Source organism: Bufo bufo, chromosome 1 (assembly GCF_905171765.1).
Source record: "Bufo bufo chromosome 1, aBufBuf1.1, whole genome shotgun sequence".
NCBI lineage: Eukaryota > Metazoa > Chordata > Amphibia > Anura > Bufonidae > Bufo > Bufo bufo.
In genome coordinates, this window is record NC_053389.1 from 205,907,133 (window position 1) to 205,926,290 (window position 19,158).

A 19,158-nucleotide genomic window follows, 5' to 3' on the forward strand; every position below is an offset into this window, starting at 1 on the left:
TTAACAGCGTCTGATATACCTGCTACCTGGTCCTCTGGTGGTCCCTTTTGCTTGGATCGACCACCAGAGGACACAGGCAGCTCTGTAAGTAGCACCAAGCACCACACTACACCTCCCCCTGTCACTTATTAACCCCTGATCACCCCTTATAGACTCCCTGATCACCACCCTGTCATTGATCACCCCCCTGTAAGGCTCCATTCAGATGTCCGTATGTGTTTTGCGGATCCGCGGATCCACGGATCCGCAAAACTCGGACACCGGCAATGTGCTTTCCGCATTTTGCGGATCCGCACATTGCCAGAACTATATAGAAAATGCCTTTTCTTGTCCGCAATTGCGGACAAGAATAGGACATGTTCTATATTTTTGCGGAACGGAAGTGCAGACCCGGAAGTGCAGATCCGCAATTCCGGATCCGAGCGGGACAAAGTCTGTCCCCATAGAAATGAATGGGTCCGCAATTCCGTTCTGCAAAATGCGGAACAGAATTGCGGACGTGTGAATGGGGCCTAAGGGTCCCTTATCACCGCCAGTTAATTAGCTACTTGTTAGGTAGTTAGCGCCCACCGAACCGCAGTCACTGATTAGTCGCTGATTAGAGTCATCGCTGTCGCTAATCAGCACTAGTACTATATAGTATCTGTAAGTGATCAAGACTGATCGCAATCAGATCTATATCAGTACATTAGGGTCACCTTAGGCTCTACAAAAAACGCAGTGTTCGCCCGATCAGACCTGATCTTGTGCGCAAACTTACGTTCAGTCCGCCCCACCGCAGTGACAGAAATGTTTTTTTTCTGATCACTGCAAAAACACCGTAAAATCGCTGCAGCGCTATAAAGATCACTTTTGAGCTTTTTGGATCTTTATTAGCGATCGCAGCTTTTTTTTTTTTTTGCACATTTTTTGGCAGAGATTTTTTCATCCACATTGATCGATGCGAATGAAGAAATCTGTGCCGTTCATTTTTTCTTTCAGCCCAGAGGCTGAACGGAAAAGAAAAATCTCATTACCCGTATGCTCAATATAAGGCCTTATGCACACGTGACGGTTTTTGCGGTCCACAAACCGCAGATGCGCAAAAAATGGAAGGCGTCCATGTTGACTTCCGCAATTTGTGGAACGGAATGGGTGCCGGCAATATAAATGCCTATTCTTGTCCGCAAAGCGCGGACAAGAATTGGACATGTTATATTTTTTTGCGGGGCCGCGGAACGGAGCCACGGATGCGGACAGCACACGGAGTGCTGTCCGCATCTTTTGCGGCCCCATTGAAATGAATGGGTCCAAAACGGCGACTTGGATGCGGACCCAAACAACGGTCGTGTGCATGAGGCCTAAGGAGAATAGCAGAAACTCCTAATGCTGACCATACATGTAATGATTGCGGAGACCCTCAAATGCCAGGGCAGTACAAACACCCCACAAATGACCCCATTTTGGAAAGATCTTCTATGAACTCGCCATGCCCCTCACGGAATACCTTGGGGTGTCTTCTTTCCAAAATGGGGTCACATGTGGGGTATTTATACTGCCCTGGCATTTTAGGCGCCCTAAAGCGTGAGAAAAAGTCTGGAATCCAAATGCCTAAAAATGCCCTCCTAAAAGGTACTCGTTGGACTTTCGGCCCCTTTGCGCATCTTGGCTGCAAAAAAGTGTCACACATGTGGTATCGCCGTACTCAGGAGAAGTAGGGCAATGTGTTTTGATGTGTCTTCTTACATATACCCATATATGAGACTTTGTAAGAGAAAAAATATATATATATCACTTTCCGCTAACTTGTGCCAAAAAAAAAATATTCTAGGAACTCGTCATGCCCCTCACGGAATACCTTGGAGTGTCTTCTTTCCAAAATGAGGTCACTTGTGGTGTATTTATACTGCCCTGGTATTTTAGGGGTGTATTTTTACATATACCCATACTGTGTGTGAGAAATATCTCTGTAAATCACAACTTTTAAAAAAAATTTATACAAAGTTGTCAATTTACAGAGATATTTCTCTCACCCAGCATGGGTATATGTAAAAATACACCCCAAACATTGCCCTACTTCTTCTGAGTACGGTCACCACATGTGTGACACTTTTTTGCAGCCTAGGTGCGTAAAGGGGCCGAAAGTCCAACGAGTACCTTTAGGCTTTACAGGGTTGCTCACAATTTAGCCCTGCCCAAAATGCCAGAACAGTAAACACACCCCACAAATGACCCCATTTTGCAAAGTAGACACCCCAAGGTATTCTAATGAGTCGGTGGGAGATTGTTTTTTTTTTTTTGCCAGAAGTTAGCAGAAATGGAAACTTTATTATTAGGTTTTTTTCTCAGAAAGTGTCATTTTCCGCTAACTTGTGAAAAAAAATTAAATCATACGTGAACTCACCATGCCCCTCCGCAAATACTTTGGGGTGTCTTCTTTCTAAAATAGGGTCATTTGGGGGGTATTTATGCTATCCTGGCATTCTAGCACCTCAAGAAACATGACAGGTGCTCAGAAAGTCAGAGCTGCTTCAAAATGCGGAAATTCACATTTTTGTACCATAGTTTGTAAATGCTATAACTTTTGCGCAAACCAATAAATATACACTTATTGGATTTTTTTTATCAAAGACATGTAGAACAATAAATTCTGACACAAACTTGTATAGAAATGTAATTATATTTGAACAATTTAACCAGAGAAAGTTAAAAATACACTTTTTTTGAGAAAATTGCGGCCTATTTTGATTAATATCGGAAAAACGAAAAATCGTAGCAGCAATCAAATACCACCAAAAGAAATCTGTATTTGTGAGAAGAAAAGGAGGTAAAATTCATTTGGGTGGTAAGGCTACTTTCAAACCTGCGTTAGGGCTCTTTCACACCTGCGTTCTTTTCTTCCGGCATAGAGTTCCGTCGTCGGGGCTCTATGCCGGAAGAATCCTGATCAGTTTTATCCTAATGCATTCTGAATGGAGTCAAATCCGTTCAGGATGCATCAGGATGTCTTCAGTTCCGGAACGGAACGTTTTTTGGCCGGAGAAAATACCGCAGCATGCTGCGCTTTTTGCTCTGGCCAAAAATCCTGAAGACTTGCCGCAAGGCCGGATCCGGAATTAATGCCCATTGAAAGGCATTGATCCGGATCCGGCCTTAAGCTAAACGTCGTTTTGGCGCATTGCCGGACCCGACGTTTAGCTTTTTCTGAATGGTTACCATGGCTCCCAGGACGCTAAAGTCCTGGCAGCCATGGTAAAGTGTAGTGGGGAGCGGGGGAGCAGTGTACTTACCGTCCGTGCGGCTCCCCGGGCGCTCCAGAGTGACGTCAGGGCGCCCCAAGCGCATGGATCATGTGATCGTATGGATCACGTCATCCATGCGCATGGGGCACTCTGACGTCATTCTGGAGCGCCCCGGGAGCCGCACGGACTGTAAGTATACCGCTCCCCTGCTCCCCGCTCCTACTATGGCAACCAGGACTTTAATAGCGTCCTGGCTACCATAGTAACACTGAACGCATTTTGAAGACGGCTCCATCTTCAAATGCTTTCAGTACACTTGCGTTTTTACGGATCCGGCGTGTAATTCCGGCAAGTGTGAAAGAGGCCTTAGGTGCGGATCCGTCTGGTATCTGCACAGACGGATCCGCACCTATAATGCAAACGCTTAGATCCATTCAGAACGGATCCGTTTGCATTACCATGAACAAAAAAAAAAATTCAGGGGTCCGCCTGCTGAGCGGAGGACAAACGGTGCCAAACTGATGCATTCTGAGCGGATCCGCGTCCACTCAGAATGCATTAGGGCTGTACGGATCCGTTCAGGGCTGCTTGTGAGAGCCTTCAAACGGAACTCACAAGCGGAGCCCCGAACGCTAGTGTGAAAGTAGCCTAAGTTGTATGACCGAGCAATAAACTGTGAATTACTGAAAGTTGATAATTAAACTCTTATCTACAAACTATGCAAATAAATAAAGGATTAAGGGGGTCATTTATTAAGCTGAAATACGCCTATATTAGGACTAATCCCTGGAAGAAGCCTCTGGACGAAACTGTGTTTGGAGGAGGGCGCTATCATATCAGTCAGTAATCTATTTATTTTTCTTTTGTATTACAGTGTGGTATTATATGATATTTATTGGTAACTCCCATTGGAGCTTACTTATTTTCTAATAGGCTGGTTCTCTTGCTACACAGTTCTTTGAATTATGTAATTGATTATAATGATCTGATATGTTAGCGCCCTCTTATGTCCTATGGGTAATCGTTTGAAGCCAACTCATTATTAGTTTTTTTTTAATCTATTGATTTATTAATAAAGCTTATATAGACATTGATTATATATGAGGTATTCTTTATTTTGGTGTAAACTTATAGACAGTGGACGTAATTTTTAGGATGTAGTTTTGTCACTGGAGGTCTTGGGTGTTTTGGGCTTATCTTGAAAAGTGGTAGTAAAGTGTATATAGAATATGTGTATCAGACCTCCATTACATCTCAATAGAGGTTGTTGCCAAGCTTTCCCAAACTACTGAATTCCAAATTTTCCTATTTAAGTAGTGATAAATCCCTTCATATATCTAGACCAACTATCAGTTCACGGTAATAACTGGAAGTTGAGCATTTAACTCTTATCTACAAACTATGCAAAAAAAATAAAAGATTAAGGGGTGATTTATTAAGCTGAAATACTCCTATATTAGGTGTATTTCGGGCGCAGATTGCCCCGCAAATTGCAACTTGTTGTTCCTATATGGGATTAAAAAAATAAAGTCTCTTGTTATACAAAAAGTTGCCAGCATAGTACACATGGGTTGTGGTTTCTTCTGTAAGAGCTAGAGCTACAGAGCTAAAAAACTATAAGACTGTTGTCACTGAGGCAAGTCACTTTTGAATATGCCACTGCCTGTTACTTGTAGTCAATAAAAGGCAGAGGTTGGGGCAGGCAGAGTTTGTGACTGTGAAACAGGTCAGAGATAAGATGAAAAAACTAAGTAAAAACACTAATCAGACACAGGTCAAGTCGTGGTGGGTCTATACAGGTAAATAGGCAGCAGTCATTACATGGGCAGACAAAAGAACAGCACACCTGAAAAACGTTATTGCTCAGGAACCCTTCCACTGCTTAATCTGCCTGAAATACCCCAGGTTTGCTAGCCATTGAGTGGTGAAGATTGGGACACGTACAGTAGCCCTTTAAGAGCTGGATGAAGAGCGCGCCCTATGGTAGCAGGAGGAGAGGAAAAAGCAGTGAGAGTTGGGTCTGGCCCGTCAAGTAAGTTTCATAGGGCATGCAGTCGCCATTGCTATAATGCATGTTAATGATATGCAAGCAATAAAAATGGAAACAATTTAGTCATAAGATCTCAATTAATTCAGTATTGGTTGCCTGAGGAATGTTCTGCCATGCTGAATGCAACTCATCAAGATCCAATGTTGGCAGCTCCCTTTGCAATTGCCAACCAATGACGTTCCAGATGTGCTCAATGGAAGACAAGTCGAATGGAACTGCAGGCCATGGGAGCAAGTTTAGGTCATGCAGGCTGCTCATAGTAGCACCAAGCAACATGTGACTTGGTGCTGTCCTATTGAAAAACTGCTCCTATGACACTTTGGAAAAATGGCTGTACTACTGGTTCTATGATCAAATCAATGTAACACTGAGCTGTTAGTGTGCCAGAAATGAAGACTAGAGGGGTCTGGCTAACATACTGTATATTATGCCACTCCACACCATAATTCTGGGAGTGGGACTGGTGTGAGGTTCCTTTGTGAAGGCTTCTTCATGGCATTGCCCATGTGGTCTCCATACCAATCTCCAGCTATCATTGCAGCCAAAATAAAAGCAGAATTAATAGAAATATGGAGGGGCAGTCACTATATGGGAATTATGGTACACAACAATGTTTAATACAATCACTCCAAATAATTAGACATAATAAAACATCAATTGCACATATCTTAAAATACCTATGTTAAAATTCATGCAGTGTTATATAATATATTAAAACTTCAAAACAGGCACAAGTGAAGAAATTGGTTCCAAAGGCACTGATGTATCCTAATAACATACAGCCCGAAGTTGATATGTCCCCCGGATCAGGTAGTAACCTAGTTCAAACCGTAGATGAGTCCGGACTAGTAATGAATATCCGGCAGTTTAAGAGCACACAGCCCGACTCAATTAGTAACGGTATGGCCGTGTTAGTAGAATAATATTCCTCCCTCAATTCGGGTGGAAAGATGTCAGTTAGTAACACTACAATAGTAGTACTTTACGGCTCCCGAAGTCTCCGGTTTGTGCTATGGACGGTGTCAATTCTGGCAGGACCAGCACGGCGTCCCGTGCGGTCTCTGGGCTCAAATGTAGTAAAAGGATTTGAAACCGCGCTGCTTAGGATCCAGTCGAACGCTACACAGGTGTAAGAATCAGGGTATTAGCCTCCGTCCTCCTCTCTCAAGGGGTTCAGTCCTCCTCTGACACCTCCTCTGTAGGATTAAATGACCAGCATATAGTGAAGTACCCTCTTAGTTGTTATTAATAAAAGGTTTTATTCTACTCACAAACAATGGTAGATAACAGGCATAATAAAATCAATTCGAACTCCTGCCCGACCCGGGTTTCGCTCTCTGGCTTCCTCAGGGGCGACAACTCTGGGCTCTGGGCTCAAATGTAGCGTCCCACATGACCCAGTAGCTGCTTCCTGTAGCTTCTTTCCAGTCTGCTGGGTCCTAGATTCCCCTCAGCCTCTGGGACAGCCGTCTTCTATTTCATAAGAAGGAGATAGAATTAAATTACCTTGGGAGCCTTTTATCCAGTCTTCACCTTCTATTTCATAAGAAGGAGATAGAATTAGATGACCTTGGGAGCCTTTTATCCAGTCTTCACCTTCCATTTCATAAGAAGGAGATAGAATTAGATTTTCTTGGGCGGCTTTTATCCAGTCTTCACAGGAAATTCATAACAGGAAGATATCTGAGGGGAGATCGGGTCCATGCGTCACCATGTAGTATCTGCCGGACAGCACACCCTCCTATTGTAATACTGCGCATGTTCTGAAGTCACACTGACCACTAGACCACTGAGTGGTCAGTGTGACTTCAGGACATGCGCAGTATTACAATAGGAGGGCGTGCTGTCCGGCAGATACTACATGGTGACGCATGGACCCGATCTCCCCTCAGATAGCTTCCTGTTATGAATTTCCTGTGAAGACTGGATAAAAGGCTCAAGACAATCTAATTCTATCTCCTTCTTATGAAATAGAAGGTGAAGACTGGATAAAAGGCTCCCAAGGTCATCTAATTCTATCTCCTTCTTATGAAATAGAAGACGGCTGTCCCAGAGGCTGAGGGGAATCTAGGACCCAGCAGACTGGAAAGAAGCTACAGGAAGCGGCTACTGAGTGACATGGGACACTACGTTTGAGCCCAGAGACCGTGCTGGACGCCGCGCTGATCCTGCCAGAATTGACACCGTCCATAGCACGAACCGGAGACTTCGTGAGTGGTAAAGTACTACGATTGTAGTGTTACTAACTAACATCTTTCCACCCAAATTGAGGGAGGAATATTATTTCTACTAACATGGCCATACCGTTACTAATTGAGTCGGGCTGTGTGCTTTTAAACTGCCGGATATTCGATACTAGTCCGGACTCATCTACGATTTGAACTAGGTTACTACCTGATCCGGGGGACATATCAACTTTGGGCTGTATGCTATTAGGATACATCAGTGCCTTTGGAACTAATTTATTCACTTATGCCTGTTTTGAAGTTTTAATATATTATATAACACTGCATGAATTTTAACATATGTATTTTAAGATATGTGCAATTGATGATATGTTTTATTATGTCTAATTATTTGGAGTGATTGTATTAAACATTGTTGTGTACCATAATTCCCATATAGTGAGTGCCCCTCCATATTTCTATTAATTTTGCATTTCTTGGTATGGGCGAGTCCAGGAGGTGTGCACCCATTTTGTTGCATTCAATGGGTGAGCCACCGAATTATTCTTAACGTTAAAACAAAAGCAGGACTCATTGCTGAAGAAGACAGACCTCCATTGCAGCCTCCACTGCTATGTTGCTGTACACCATGATAGCCTTTGAGAGCAGTGGCGTCAGGTCGATGGAACACCTGTAACTGGACATCTACAGTTGAAACCAGAAGTTTACATGCACTATATAAAAAGACACATATGCATTTTTTGCTCAATATCAGACATGAAAACAGAATAAACCTTTCCTGTTTTTGGTCAATTAGGATTACCATAATTATTATTATTTGCCAAATGCGAGAATGATAAGAGAGAGAATGTTTTAAGGCAATTTTATTACTTTCTGCAATGTCAAAAGTTTACATACACTAAGATTACTATGCCTTTAAACAATTCTGGACTGCCATATGATGTCATGTGTTTGGAAGCTTCTGTTAGTTTTGTTGGCAACATCTGAGTTAATTAGAGACACACCTGTGGATGTATTTAAAAGCACACCTGAAACACACTGATTCTTTGTATCATCATGGGAAAATCTAATGAAATCAGCCAAGATATCAGGAAGAGAATTGTGGACGTGCACATATCAAGCCAAGAACAAAAGCAAAAGACCTTGTGAAGATGATGGCGGAAGCTGGTAAGATTGTGTCAATATCTACAGTGAAACGAGTACTGTATCAACATGGGCTGAAAGGCCACTCTGCCAGGAAGGAACCATTACTCCAAAAGAAACATAAAAAAGCAAGATTAATGTTTGCAAATGCACACAGGAAAAAAGACTTACATTTTTGGAGACATGTCCTGTGGTCTAACGAAACTAAAATTGAACTTTTTGGCATAATGACCATCGTTATGTTTAGAGGAAAAAGGGAGAAGCTTGAAAGCCTAAGAACACCATCCCAACTGTGAAACACGGGGGTGGCAGCATCATGTTGTGGGGATGTTTTGCTGCAGGAGGGGCTGAATTTCTCTTCTTATAAAACAGATATTGATACCTCAAGATGTTTATTGATTAACATTTACCACACAGTCTACTTTATATTGGAATAATTTTGTACATTTATTTTTATGGGATGTTAGGCTATTTTAGAAGCAATTTTTAAAATGCTCAAGAAAATTCCCAAAGCCCACTTTTTTTTCAGTTCTGAAGTAACTTTGAGGGGCTTAAATAATAGTAACCACCCATAAATGACCACATTTGAGAAATGAAACAATTTACATTATTAAAAACTCATTTTAGGGTACTTTCACACTAGCGTTTTTCTTTTCCGTAACTGAGTTCCATCAAAACGGCTCAATGCCGGAAAAAACTGATCAGGTATATCCCCATGCATTCTGAATGCAGAGTAATCTGTTCAGGATGCATAAGGATGTCTTCAGTTCAGTCATTTTGACTAATCAGGCAATACATAAAACCGTTTTTTATCTCAGGCGAAAAAAACTGAAGACTTGCCTGAATGCCGTATCCGGCATTTTTTTCCATAAGGAATGTATTAGTGCCGGATCCGGCATTCAAAATACCGGAATGCCGGATCCGTCCTTCCGTTCTGCGCATGCGCAGACCGAAAAAAAATGTGAAAAAAATAAATGCCGGATCCGTTTTGCCAGATGACACTGGAAAGATGGATCTGGTATTTCAATGCATTTTCCTGACTGATCAGGGTCCTGATCAGTCTTACAAATGCCATCAGTTGGCATACGTTTTGCCGGATCCGGCAGGCAGTTCTTTTTTTATTTTTATTTTTTTAACTCTTTTTATTTCAATTTCAGAGAAACATACACATCTACACTCGAAACACACCAACTTTAACAATAGAAAAATTTCAAATTGACCATTAAAGTTACAAAATTACAGAAATTTTTTCTCTTTTCTCCCCTATTTAAATACCCACCCACCACCCTAAAGGGAGAGAGAGGGGGGACAAAAAAAAAAAAATGCTTTCCGGATCACTCTGCCGCAAGTGTGAAAGTAGCCTTAGAAACTTTGTAATTATAAACCATTTAGGTGTTCCACAGGAAGCAAAGCAAAATGGAGGTAAAATGTCATTTTGTTTTGCAGATTATCCCCTTTAAACCATTTTTTCTGTATCCCAGCAACAGTTAGCATCAAAACAAAACAAAATAGTTATTATCCTGGTTTGGCAGTTTACAGAGACAGCCCATATGTGGTTGTAAACTGCTGTATGGGCACACAGCAGTGTTGAGAAGAGAATGAGCATCCTGTGGTTTTTGGAGGGCAGATTTTAGTGGAATGGGTTTTGAGTGCTATGTTGCATTTGAAAAGACCTTGAGGTACCCCTACAGTGGAAACCCCCCAAAAATGACCCTATTTTGGAAACTACAGACCCCAAGGAATTATTCAAGGGTTATAGAGAGCATTTTGATCTAACAAGTGTTTCATAAAATGTGGAAGCACTGAAAAATTAAATTTTAAGGCCCATTTTTTTCTTTTTCGCTAGAGATAATAGGAGGAAATCATCCCACGATTTGATGCTCATTTTCTCCTGTATACAGCAACACTCATTTTGTGGTCATAAACTTTTGTATGTACACATGGCAGGGCTCAGAAGGGAAGGAGAACCATATGGCTTTTGGAGGGTAGATTTTGCTGGAATGGGTTTTGGGTACCATATCATATGTAGAGAGACTGTGAGGTATCCCTACACTGGGAGCCACTTAAAAAAGACCCCATTTTGTAGACTACACCCTTCAAGGAATTTATTGTGAGGTTTAGTGAGTTCTTTCACCCCACAGGAGTGTAGGAACCAGCTATATTTATACTCTGCTAAGAAGCCCTGGGAAGATGGACGGGTAGTGCTTAAAGGGGTTATCCGACTTAAATAAATCTATTCTAATTGCATTTATTGTAGACCAGTGAAAGATTCTTAAAATCACTTTCATTACCTATCTATCACTGTTTGGCCAGTTCAGTTCAGGGTCATGTTACACCTGACGTCAGTAACCCTGCTCAGGCACTGACGTCTCGTTTACAAGCTTCTCTCTGCTTGAGGGAGTGTCCAGACTCTGTAAACGAAACGTCAGAGCCTCTGGTGCCCTCCCCCCTCCAGCTCTCCTCACACTGCCCGGCTCTGCTCTGCTGATGATGTTTCGTTTACAGCCGTCTCCCTGCTTGAGGGAGGGTCCAGGCTCTGTAAACGAGACGTCAGAGCCTCTGGTGCCCTCCCCCCTCCAGCTCTTGTCACTGCCTCGGCTCTGCTATGCGATCGCTCATGTGCAGTACATACCAGAGCCGAGGTGATCTCCAGCAGCACAGGGTATGTTTGTCCCTCCTGCATTCACTGGGGCTAGAGGTGGCAGTTTGTAAACGTTCTTCTCTGCATCTGGGGATCGTTATTACAGCCCTGCCCCCCCTCCCCCCCATTAGTACACATTGAACACCCCCTGGGAAATATAAACAAATTATTGGCCATCATTATTATAATCATCAACATCATTATTCAGCTATATAAAATCCTTATCTGCCACCAATATATGGATTTATCTAAGCAATATCAATATTGAATATATATTTGAATAATATAGATATTGCTTAGATACATATAATGCTAATGATATTTTCATACTAGTGGCAGGACGTATCCGACAGGCTGTTCACCCTGTCGGATCCGCCCTGTCGCTATTTGACGGTGCTGCTGGACGGATCCGTTATTGCAATGCATTTCTAGACGGATCCGCACTTGGATCCGTCTACAAATGCTGTCACTTGTCACACTGATCGGCGCATCCAGCAGGCACACAGCTCCGACGACGGAGCTGCCTTGCAGCTCCGGCGTTGCAAAACAACTGAAGGACGGATCCGCCCTTCCGGTCTGCGCATGCGCAGAACATGAAAACTGTGAAAAAGACTGCAAGAGGGATCCGTCCATCGACATGGCAAGTGGATAGATGGATCCGTTATTGCAATGCATTTCTAGACGGATCCGCACCTGGATCCGTCTACAAATGCTGTCAGTTGTCACACTGATTGGCGGATCCGGCGGGCAGCTCAGACGATGGAACTGCCTGCCGGATCACACTAACGCTAGTGTGAAAGTACCATAAAAAGTCGAAAATCCAGGACTTTTAGTCAAGTGGCCGCTCGCTGTGCACTGCCGTGCTGCGCCATAGCTCCACCACCGTTCCCTTTATAGTCAATGGGGACAGAGCGGCAGTCCAGCGGCACGGCAAAATAGCGGCTGGCCGGATCCGACAGGGTGAACAGCCTGTTGGATCGATCCTGCCTCTAGTGTGAAAGTACCCTTAGGCTCCATTCACACATCCGCAAATGGGTCCGCATTTGTTCTGCAATTTTGCGGAACGGGTGCGGACCCATTCATTTTCTATGGTGACGGAATTTGGAATTAGTGCAAATATACGTCCTCCTTGATATACTGTAATAACAGAAAGAACATTTTTAGACTAGAAACAAAACCAAACATGAAAGAAATGTATGTAAAATAACATAACTTACACTGTGCAGCTGCAATGTGACAGGAAGGTCTTCTGCCCTGTGTGTGTATTTTTTATTTTTTTTTGCAAAGTGCAGAGCAGGGTGAGGGGAAGGTCAGGTTGTTCACGCCCAGAAATATTCATGAGGCAGAGCTCAGGCTTTGTTGTTACACGCCCCCTCAGCATGTACTTCAGCATGTAAACAAAGCAATGACAGGACCATGAAAAGGTGCAAATATGGGTTTTAACTTGATGAAATCAAGCTTAACCAAATTATATGTATATCCTGATAGATTTTAAGTGTTTTTTTTTTTTTTTATTAACTTTGATAACCCCTTTAATATAAATTCCAAACACACTGCAAGAAAATTTACATCCAAAGTCCCAGGTTCACATCCATAAAGCTAACATGCAGACAGCAAACAAAATATGGCAGCATACTGTTATAAGTGCAAACAATAGGACTAGGGATTATTATGGATCCAGAATAATCTCTAATCCCTGGTTCTATTGTTTGCATGTTGTAAGAAGGTACAAGGAATCATCGTAGATCATCGTGTCACCGAGGTTCCTGGCCTCGGTGGAGTAAGAACCGTTTTTTATGTGTCAGCAGCAGTTGCTGTTTGACACCTTAATACTTAGTGTGGCTGTATAGCTGATCCAGGACGGCTCTTACTGGGAGTAGTCAAAGGGCTGGGGGGGTGACTACTCCCCATGTTCCAGGCTGGTTTTTGCCAGGCCTAAAATCCAGCCAGCACTGCCAGATGAGGGGGATTACCTCAGTCTGACAGTGAAGCTCAGGAGGTGTTGGTGCTGAAATCTGAGGCTTGTGCCGTGCTGGAGGGCTGAGACCTGTCTGTAAGGGAAACGGGCCCCATAAAAGCCTGCTATGGACTGCTGGAGGCAGAACTGCCAACAAGGTTATATTTTGCTATGTGGACTTTCCATTGTGTGTAAACTAATACCAAGACTGCAAAGTGACATTTTGCTTTTGTTTTATGTGTGAATAAACACGAAAGTTTGATTTAAAAACTGGTGATTTGCTTCTGTACTGCATCCGCACACCCTGTTTTCCAGAGCAAATCCCCACAATTGGTGGAGGATGTGCACAAGAGCAGTGAGGCTGGCGTGAATGCCGATATTTTTGGGTTCTAAATTTTTTCAGGCACGGTTGTATGTCGTGACAAAATGAAGGCTGTTGTGAAGGCCCTCATGGAGGCTAATCTGCAGCAGCGAGAGACACACCTGCACCAATGTGAGGCTAATAAGCAGCAGCAGGAGACCAACCAGTTGCTGCTACAACATGTGATGGCTTTGCAGACAGCAGGAGCAACCCTGAACGTCCACGATGCCCAGAAAGCAGTCCGTGCCACGATTCCTAAGATGACCACTGCAGATGACATCAAAACCTACCTGGCGATGTATGAGAAAGTGGCCATCAGGGTGAAGCTACCCCAAGACCAGCGGGCTGAGGTCGTCGCTCCGTTCCTGGCATCCGATTCCCAGCGAGTGTATTTCGACTTGCCAGGCGATCAAGCGGCCAACTACCAAAAAGTAAAGGGTGAAATTTTGCCAAGACTGCGGGTGAATGTGTTGGTCCGGGCCCAGCTGGTACATCAGTGGGGGTTTAAGCCGGCGGAGCCTGCGAGACCCCAGTATTATGACTTATTCCACTTCTTGCAAAAGTGGCTAGAGCCTGATGTGCTGAGTCCCATGGCTATGCTGGATAGACTATTGGCTGATATATTCTGGAGGGCTCTGCGAATCCCCTATCCAGCACTGGATCGGCCAGGCGTTTCCTGGCAATGCCCTGGAAATGGTGTACCTGGTGGAGTGCTACGAGGCTACTAAGAATCTGACAGGGGGTCCTTTTGGGAGGGGGCATTCAAACCCCGTAAATCTCCATCCCATACCCGGCGACTTGTACCAACCAAACCCAGCCGGGATGTACCTATAAACCTGGCTCCGAAAGTCTGCTGGCGGTGTCAGGAGCCTGGCCATGTAAGAGCTGACTGTCCACATCAGGTGGAATCCATGGATACTAACTATGGCTACCGTCAGTCGTTATAGGCCAGAAACCTGTGAGCGACAGGTACCCCAGAAACTCTAAACCACTTGTGCCGGGTGGAAGTGGGAGACACTCCAGCGGAGGTTGATATCCCTAGTAAGGGCTCCCCTGGTACAGTCCACGGAGTATATTTGCCGGAAAGTCGGGGTCATGTGCATTCATGGAGACGTAAAAGACTATTTCAACGCTCTGGTGTCTCTAACCACAAGGGGCCGGCAGGTGGACTCACGAAGTGGCAGTTGCCACAAATTTACACTATGAACTTATAACAAGCAGGCACTGTGGCCTGCTATGAGAGTGACTGATACCTATGAGACAGGGGTAACCCAGGAAGAGTGGCGTGGCTCCAGGGGGAGGCCAGAACCCTGGGAACCCGAGGCCGAAGGGCCAGCAGTAGGGGTAACTGCCACTTTGGTGGAAGAGGGGCGGACAACCACACTGAATGTAATGGTGGGAGATCCAGAGGACTTGCCGCCGTGGCCTGAGCTGGCCGACCTTAATGTGTCTGGGGATAATTTTGGTACTGCACAGCACCGAGACCCAACCCTATATCGAGCTTGGAGAAATGTATTAATAGTATATGGGGAACCACAACAACCAGGGGCAGAGTAGTTGTTTCCCCGTTTTGTGGTTCATCAGGATATGTTGTATCGGGTAAACAAACTACGAGGTGAACATATTGAACAGTTAGTGGTGCCCCAGGCCTATCGAAAACTCATGTTAGAGTTAGCCCACCAACATGTTCTTGGGGTCATTTGGGACTGCAAAAGACACAGGACTGGATACTACAACGGTTTTACTGGCCCAGTGTCTTTAGTGAGGTGGATGACTTCTGTAAGTCTTGCCCGACCTACCAGGCAACTAGCCCCCAGCACCTTTTCCGCAGTCCCTTGGTACATCTCCTGATCATTGAGGTACCGTTTGAGCTAATTGCGATGGACCTCGTAGGCCCAGTACCGAAGTCCGCTAGAGGACACCAACACATCCTGGTCGTCCTAGATTACGCCACTGGGTACCCGGAGGCCGTGCCACTGAGACTTAAATTGGCTAAACTGATAGCCAAGGAGCTAATGGAAATGTTCTCCCTAGTGGGGCTACCTAAAGAGGTTCTGACTGACCAGGGGACCACTTTTATGTCTAAGGTAATGAGGGAGCTCTGTAAGTTGCTGCATATCAAACAGTTACAAACGTCCGTTTACCATCCGCAAACGGACGGTCTGCTTAAAAGGTTTAATAAAACATAAAAAACCATGTTAAAAAGGGTGGTGTCTAAATATGGGAAGGACTGGGACCTTCTTCTGCTCTATCTCATGTTCGCTCTGCGAGAGGTGCCCCAGGCCTCTACTGGGTTCTCGCCCCTCGAATTACTATATGGCAGACATCCTCGCGGTTTGTTGGACGTAGCCAAAGAGGCATGGGAACAGCAACCCACACTGCATAGAAGTGTCCTTGAGTATGTTATCAAGATGCAACAGTGGATAGAGACCGTATTGCCTCTTATCAGGGAGCATATGGAGGCCGCTCAGCGAGTCCAGAGTTGGATCTATAATCGGCAGGCTCGGGTCTGGATCTTTAACCTGGGTGATCGGGTTTTGGTTCTGGTGCCGACCGTGACAGTAAGTTCCTGGCCAGGTGGCAGGGTCCCTACGAGGCACTTGAAAAAATTGGAGAGGTAAATTACAAGGTACACCAGCCAGGGAGGCGAAAGGTGTACCATGTGAATCTACTCAAACCGTGGAAAGATAGGGAAACCTGTACTGAAGACAGCCCGCGGACAGGTTTTCTAGGGGAAGCGGTTTTGGCCCCTCCGTCTGAAGCAAGGGAAGCGGCTGCCACAGTAAGAATTGCTGACAGCCTTTCCTTTAAGCAGGCTCAGAAAACCAGGGAGTTTATTAGCCGGAAAACGGATGTGTTTTCGGATCTCCCTGAACGCACTTCCACAATTCAGCATGACATTGTCACTGAGCCTCAGGCGAAAGTCTTGCTGAAACCATACCAGGTACCCGAGGCTTGGCGACAAGCCATCTCAGAGGAAGTGCAGATGATGCTGAGGCTAGACGTCATTGAGGAGTCTAAAAGTGAGTGTGCTAGTCCTATAGTGATAATACCCAAGCCGGACGGGACAATCTGGTTCTGCAACGAGATTTCCAAATTAAATGTGTTTTTCATGCCCCGGGTGGATGAGCTTATCGAGAGGTTAGGACAAGCCCGGTATTTTTCTGTTTTTGACCTCACGAAAGGGTACTGGCAGGTGCTCTTAACAGAGGCTGCCAAAGAGAAAACTGCCTTCATCACACCTGAAGGGCTGTATCAGTACAAGGTGCTACCCTTTGGTCTGCATGGTGCCCCCGCCACTTTTTAGCGGCTCATGGACATTGTGCTGCGTCCACATTGTCCGTACTCTTCCGCTTACCTGGACGATATTATCATTCACAGTACCGATTGGGAAAGTCACCTACCCAAAGTGCAGGCTGTAGTGGACTCCCTTCAGAAGGCGGGACTAACCTCTAACCCAAAAAAATGTGCGATAGGGTTAGAGGAGACTAAATACCTGGGGTATGTCATTGGGGGCAGAGTGATCAAACCCCAAGTAAACAAAATAGAGGCGATAAGAAATTGGCCCCGACCTGTGACCACTAAACAAGTAAAGTCATTCCTAGTTATGATAGGCTATTACATGATATTTATTCCCCACTTTGCTACTGTAGCCATGTCAGTGATGGTTCACTGGAATGACCGGGCAGAAGAGGCTTTCTCCGCTTTAAAGTTGGCGCTGTGTGTGTCCCCGGTTTTGGTGATGCCCAACTGCAAGCGGGAATTCATAGTGCAGACAGTGCAAGCAAAGTAGGTCTAGGTGCTGTATTGACACCTTAAAGAGGACCTTTCATCAGTTTTGACATAAGCTAATTATGGTATTACTAATCAGAGTGAGATTTCTTCTCCCTGGCTGTGAGCCGTCCACTCTGATTGGATCGCGCTCATAGCCAGGGAGAAGGAGATGCCCACAGCAGAAGACTGCGTCTCCTCCCCGTTGCGAGTTTACTGCTCATTATAATACAGTGTGCCAAATCTTCGGGGGGGGGGGCACAGGGTTACGAACGGGGAGAATTTAAAATAAAAATAAAATTCAGGTCCTCTTTAATACTTAGTGTGGCTAAATAGCTGATCCGGGACGGCTCTTACTGGGAGTAGTCAAAGTACTGGGTGGGTGACTACTCCCTATGTTCCAGGCTGGGTTTTGCCAGGCCTAAAAAACTGCCAGCACTGCCAGATGGGGGGGATTACCTCAGTCTGACAGTGAAGCTCAGGAGGTGTGTGCGCTGGAATCTGAGGGTTGTGCCGTGCTGGACGTCTGAGACCAGTGTGTAAGGGAAACGGGCACCCTAAAAGCTGGAGGTAGAACTGACAACAAGGTGATATTTTTCTATGTGGACTTTCCATTGTGTGTGAACTAACACCAAGACTGCAAAGTGACGTTTTGTTTTTGCTTTATGTGTGAATAAACACGGACGTTTGATTTAATAACTGGTAATTTGCCTCTGTTCTGCATCCGCACACCCTGTCTACCAGAGCGAATCCCCACAATGTATAAAAGCATGCTGCCATATTTTGTTTTCTGTTTATAATCGCCTGTTTGAGCACCCTGCAGGGTTCAGAAGACAAAGCACACCATGTGATTTTGAGGCCTAGTTTGGTGATTTATATAGCCCTGGTCCACAACTGCATAGACTCTGAGGTTAAACAAAAAATAAATTCCCAAGAAGTGACATTTTAGAAACCACATTCCTCACAGAATTCACCAAGGTGTATAGTGAGCGTTTTGAACTGACAGGTGTTTTGCAAAAATTAACTCACGGTAGATGGTACAAAGTAAATTTTGTACAGATATGCCATTTCAGTACCCAATATGTTGTACCCATCAAGTGTCAGTGTGAAACGCAAGCCCCCCTATTATCATGCTGTGCTTCCTGGTTTTATAAACACCCTATATGTGGCCTTAAAGGTGTTGTCCCACAAAAAATATTTGACAGTTTTTAAATCAGCACCTGGATCTGAATACTTTTGTACTTGCATGTAATCAAAAATTTAGCATAGCCACTGAGTTATTTAATAAAATGTATCTGTATAGCGCCACCTGCTGTTTCTTCATTTTCTTATTTCTTTGTCCTGTTCACTGAGAAGACCGCACATGCTCATTTTTATCCTTCAACTGTCTCCTGAGTTGTGATAGGGAGATCTGAGACACACCCCGCTTAGCTGCAGCAGAAAAGACACTCCTCTTGAGCTGTCAGCTTGGTATAAATCTAGCAGAGCAAAGAATGGGGAGATCTCTGGATCCATGTGAGGTACAGGGCTGGTTCTAGCTTCGTTAGAAAGAGATTGGCATTTACTATATGATGTCTGATTTTCATGTTTTTACAATAATCATGGGATAAACCCTTTAAATTTTTATAACAGAGCTCAGAAGTAAAAGAGCACCATGTGCATTTGAGGCCCAATATGATGATTTACACGTCTTGTGCGGACAACTGTAGAGAATATGGGGTGAAATAATAAATAGAACCTCCCAGAAGTGGCCCCATTTGACCTCACAGTTATTTTGCAAATATTAATGAAAAGCAAATGATGCAAACTGAAAATTCTTCCACAGATG

At 44.4% G+C, this 19,158-nt stretch overlaps 1 protein-coding gene across 3 annotated transcripts in view; it reads left to right on the plus strand.

Annotated features, from left to right (window-relative positions):
• The window catches only part of LOC121002964 (sulfotransferase 2B1-like), a 153,749-nt gene that overhangs the window by 15,513 nt on the left and 119,078 nt on the right, over positions 1-19,158 (plus strand). The window contains exon 1 of one of the 3 annotated variants that reach the window (XM_040434569.1): positions 19,132-19,157. The exons of the other annotated variants lie outside the window; for them this stretch is intronic. The gene's annotated coding sequence lies outside the window, so the exon portion shown is untranslated. Of the gene's footprint in view, positions 1-19,131; position 19,158 lie in introns of those variants that run through there. 3 annotated transcript variants of the gene reach the window in all.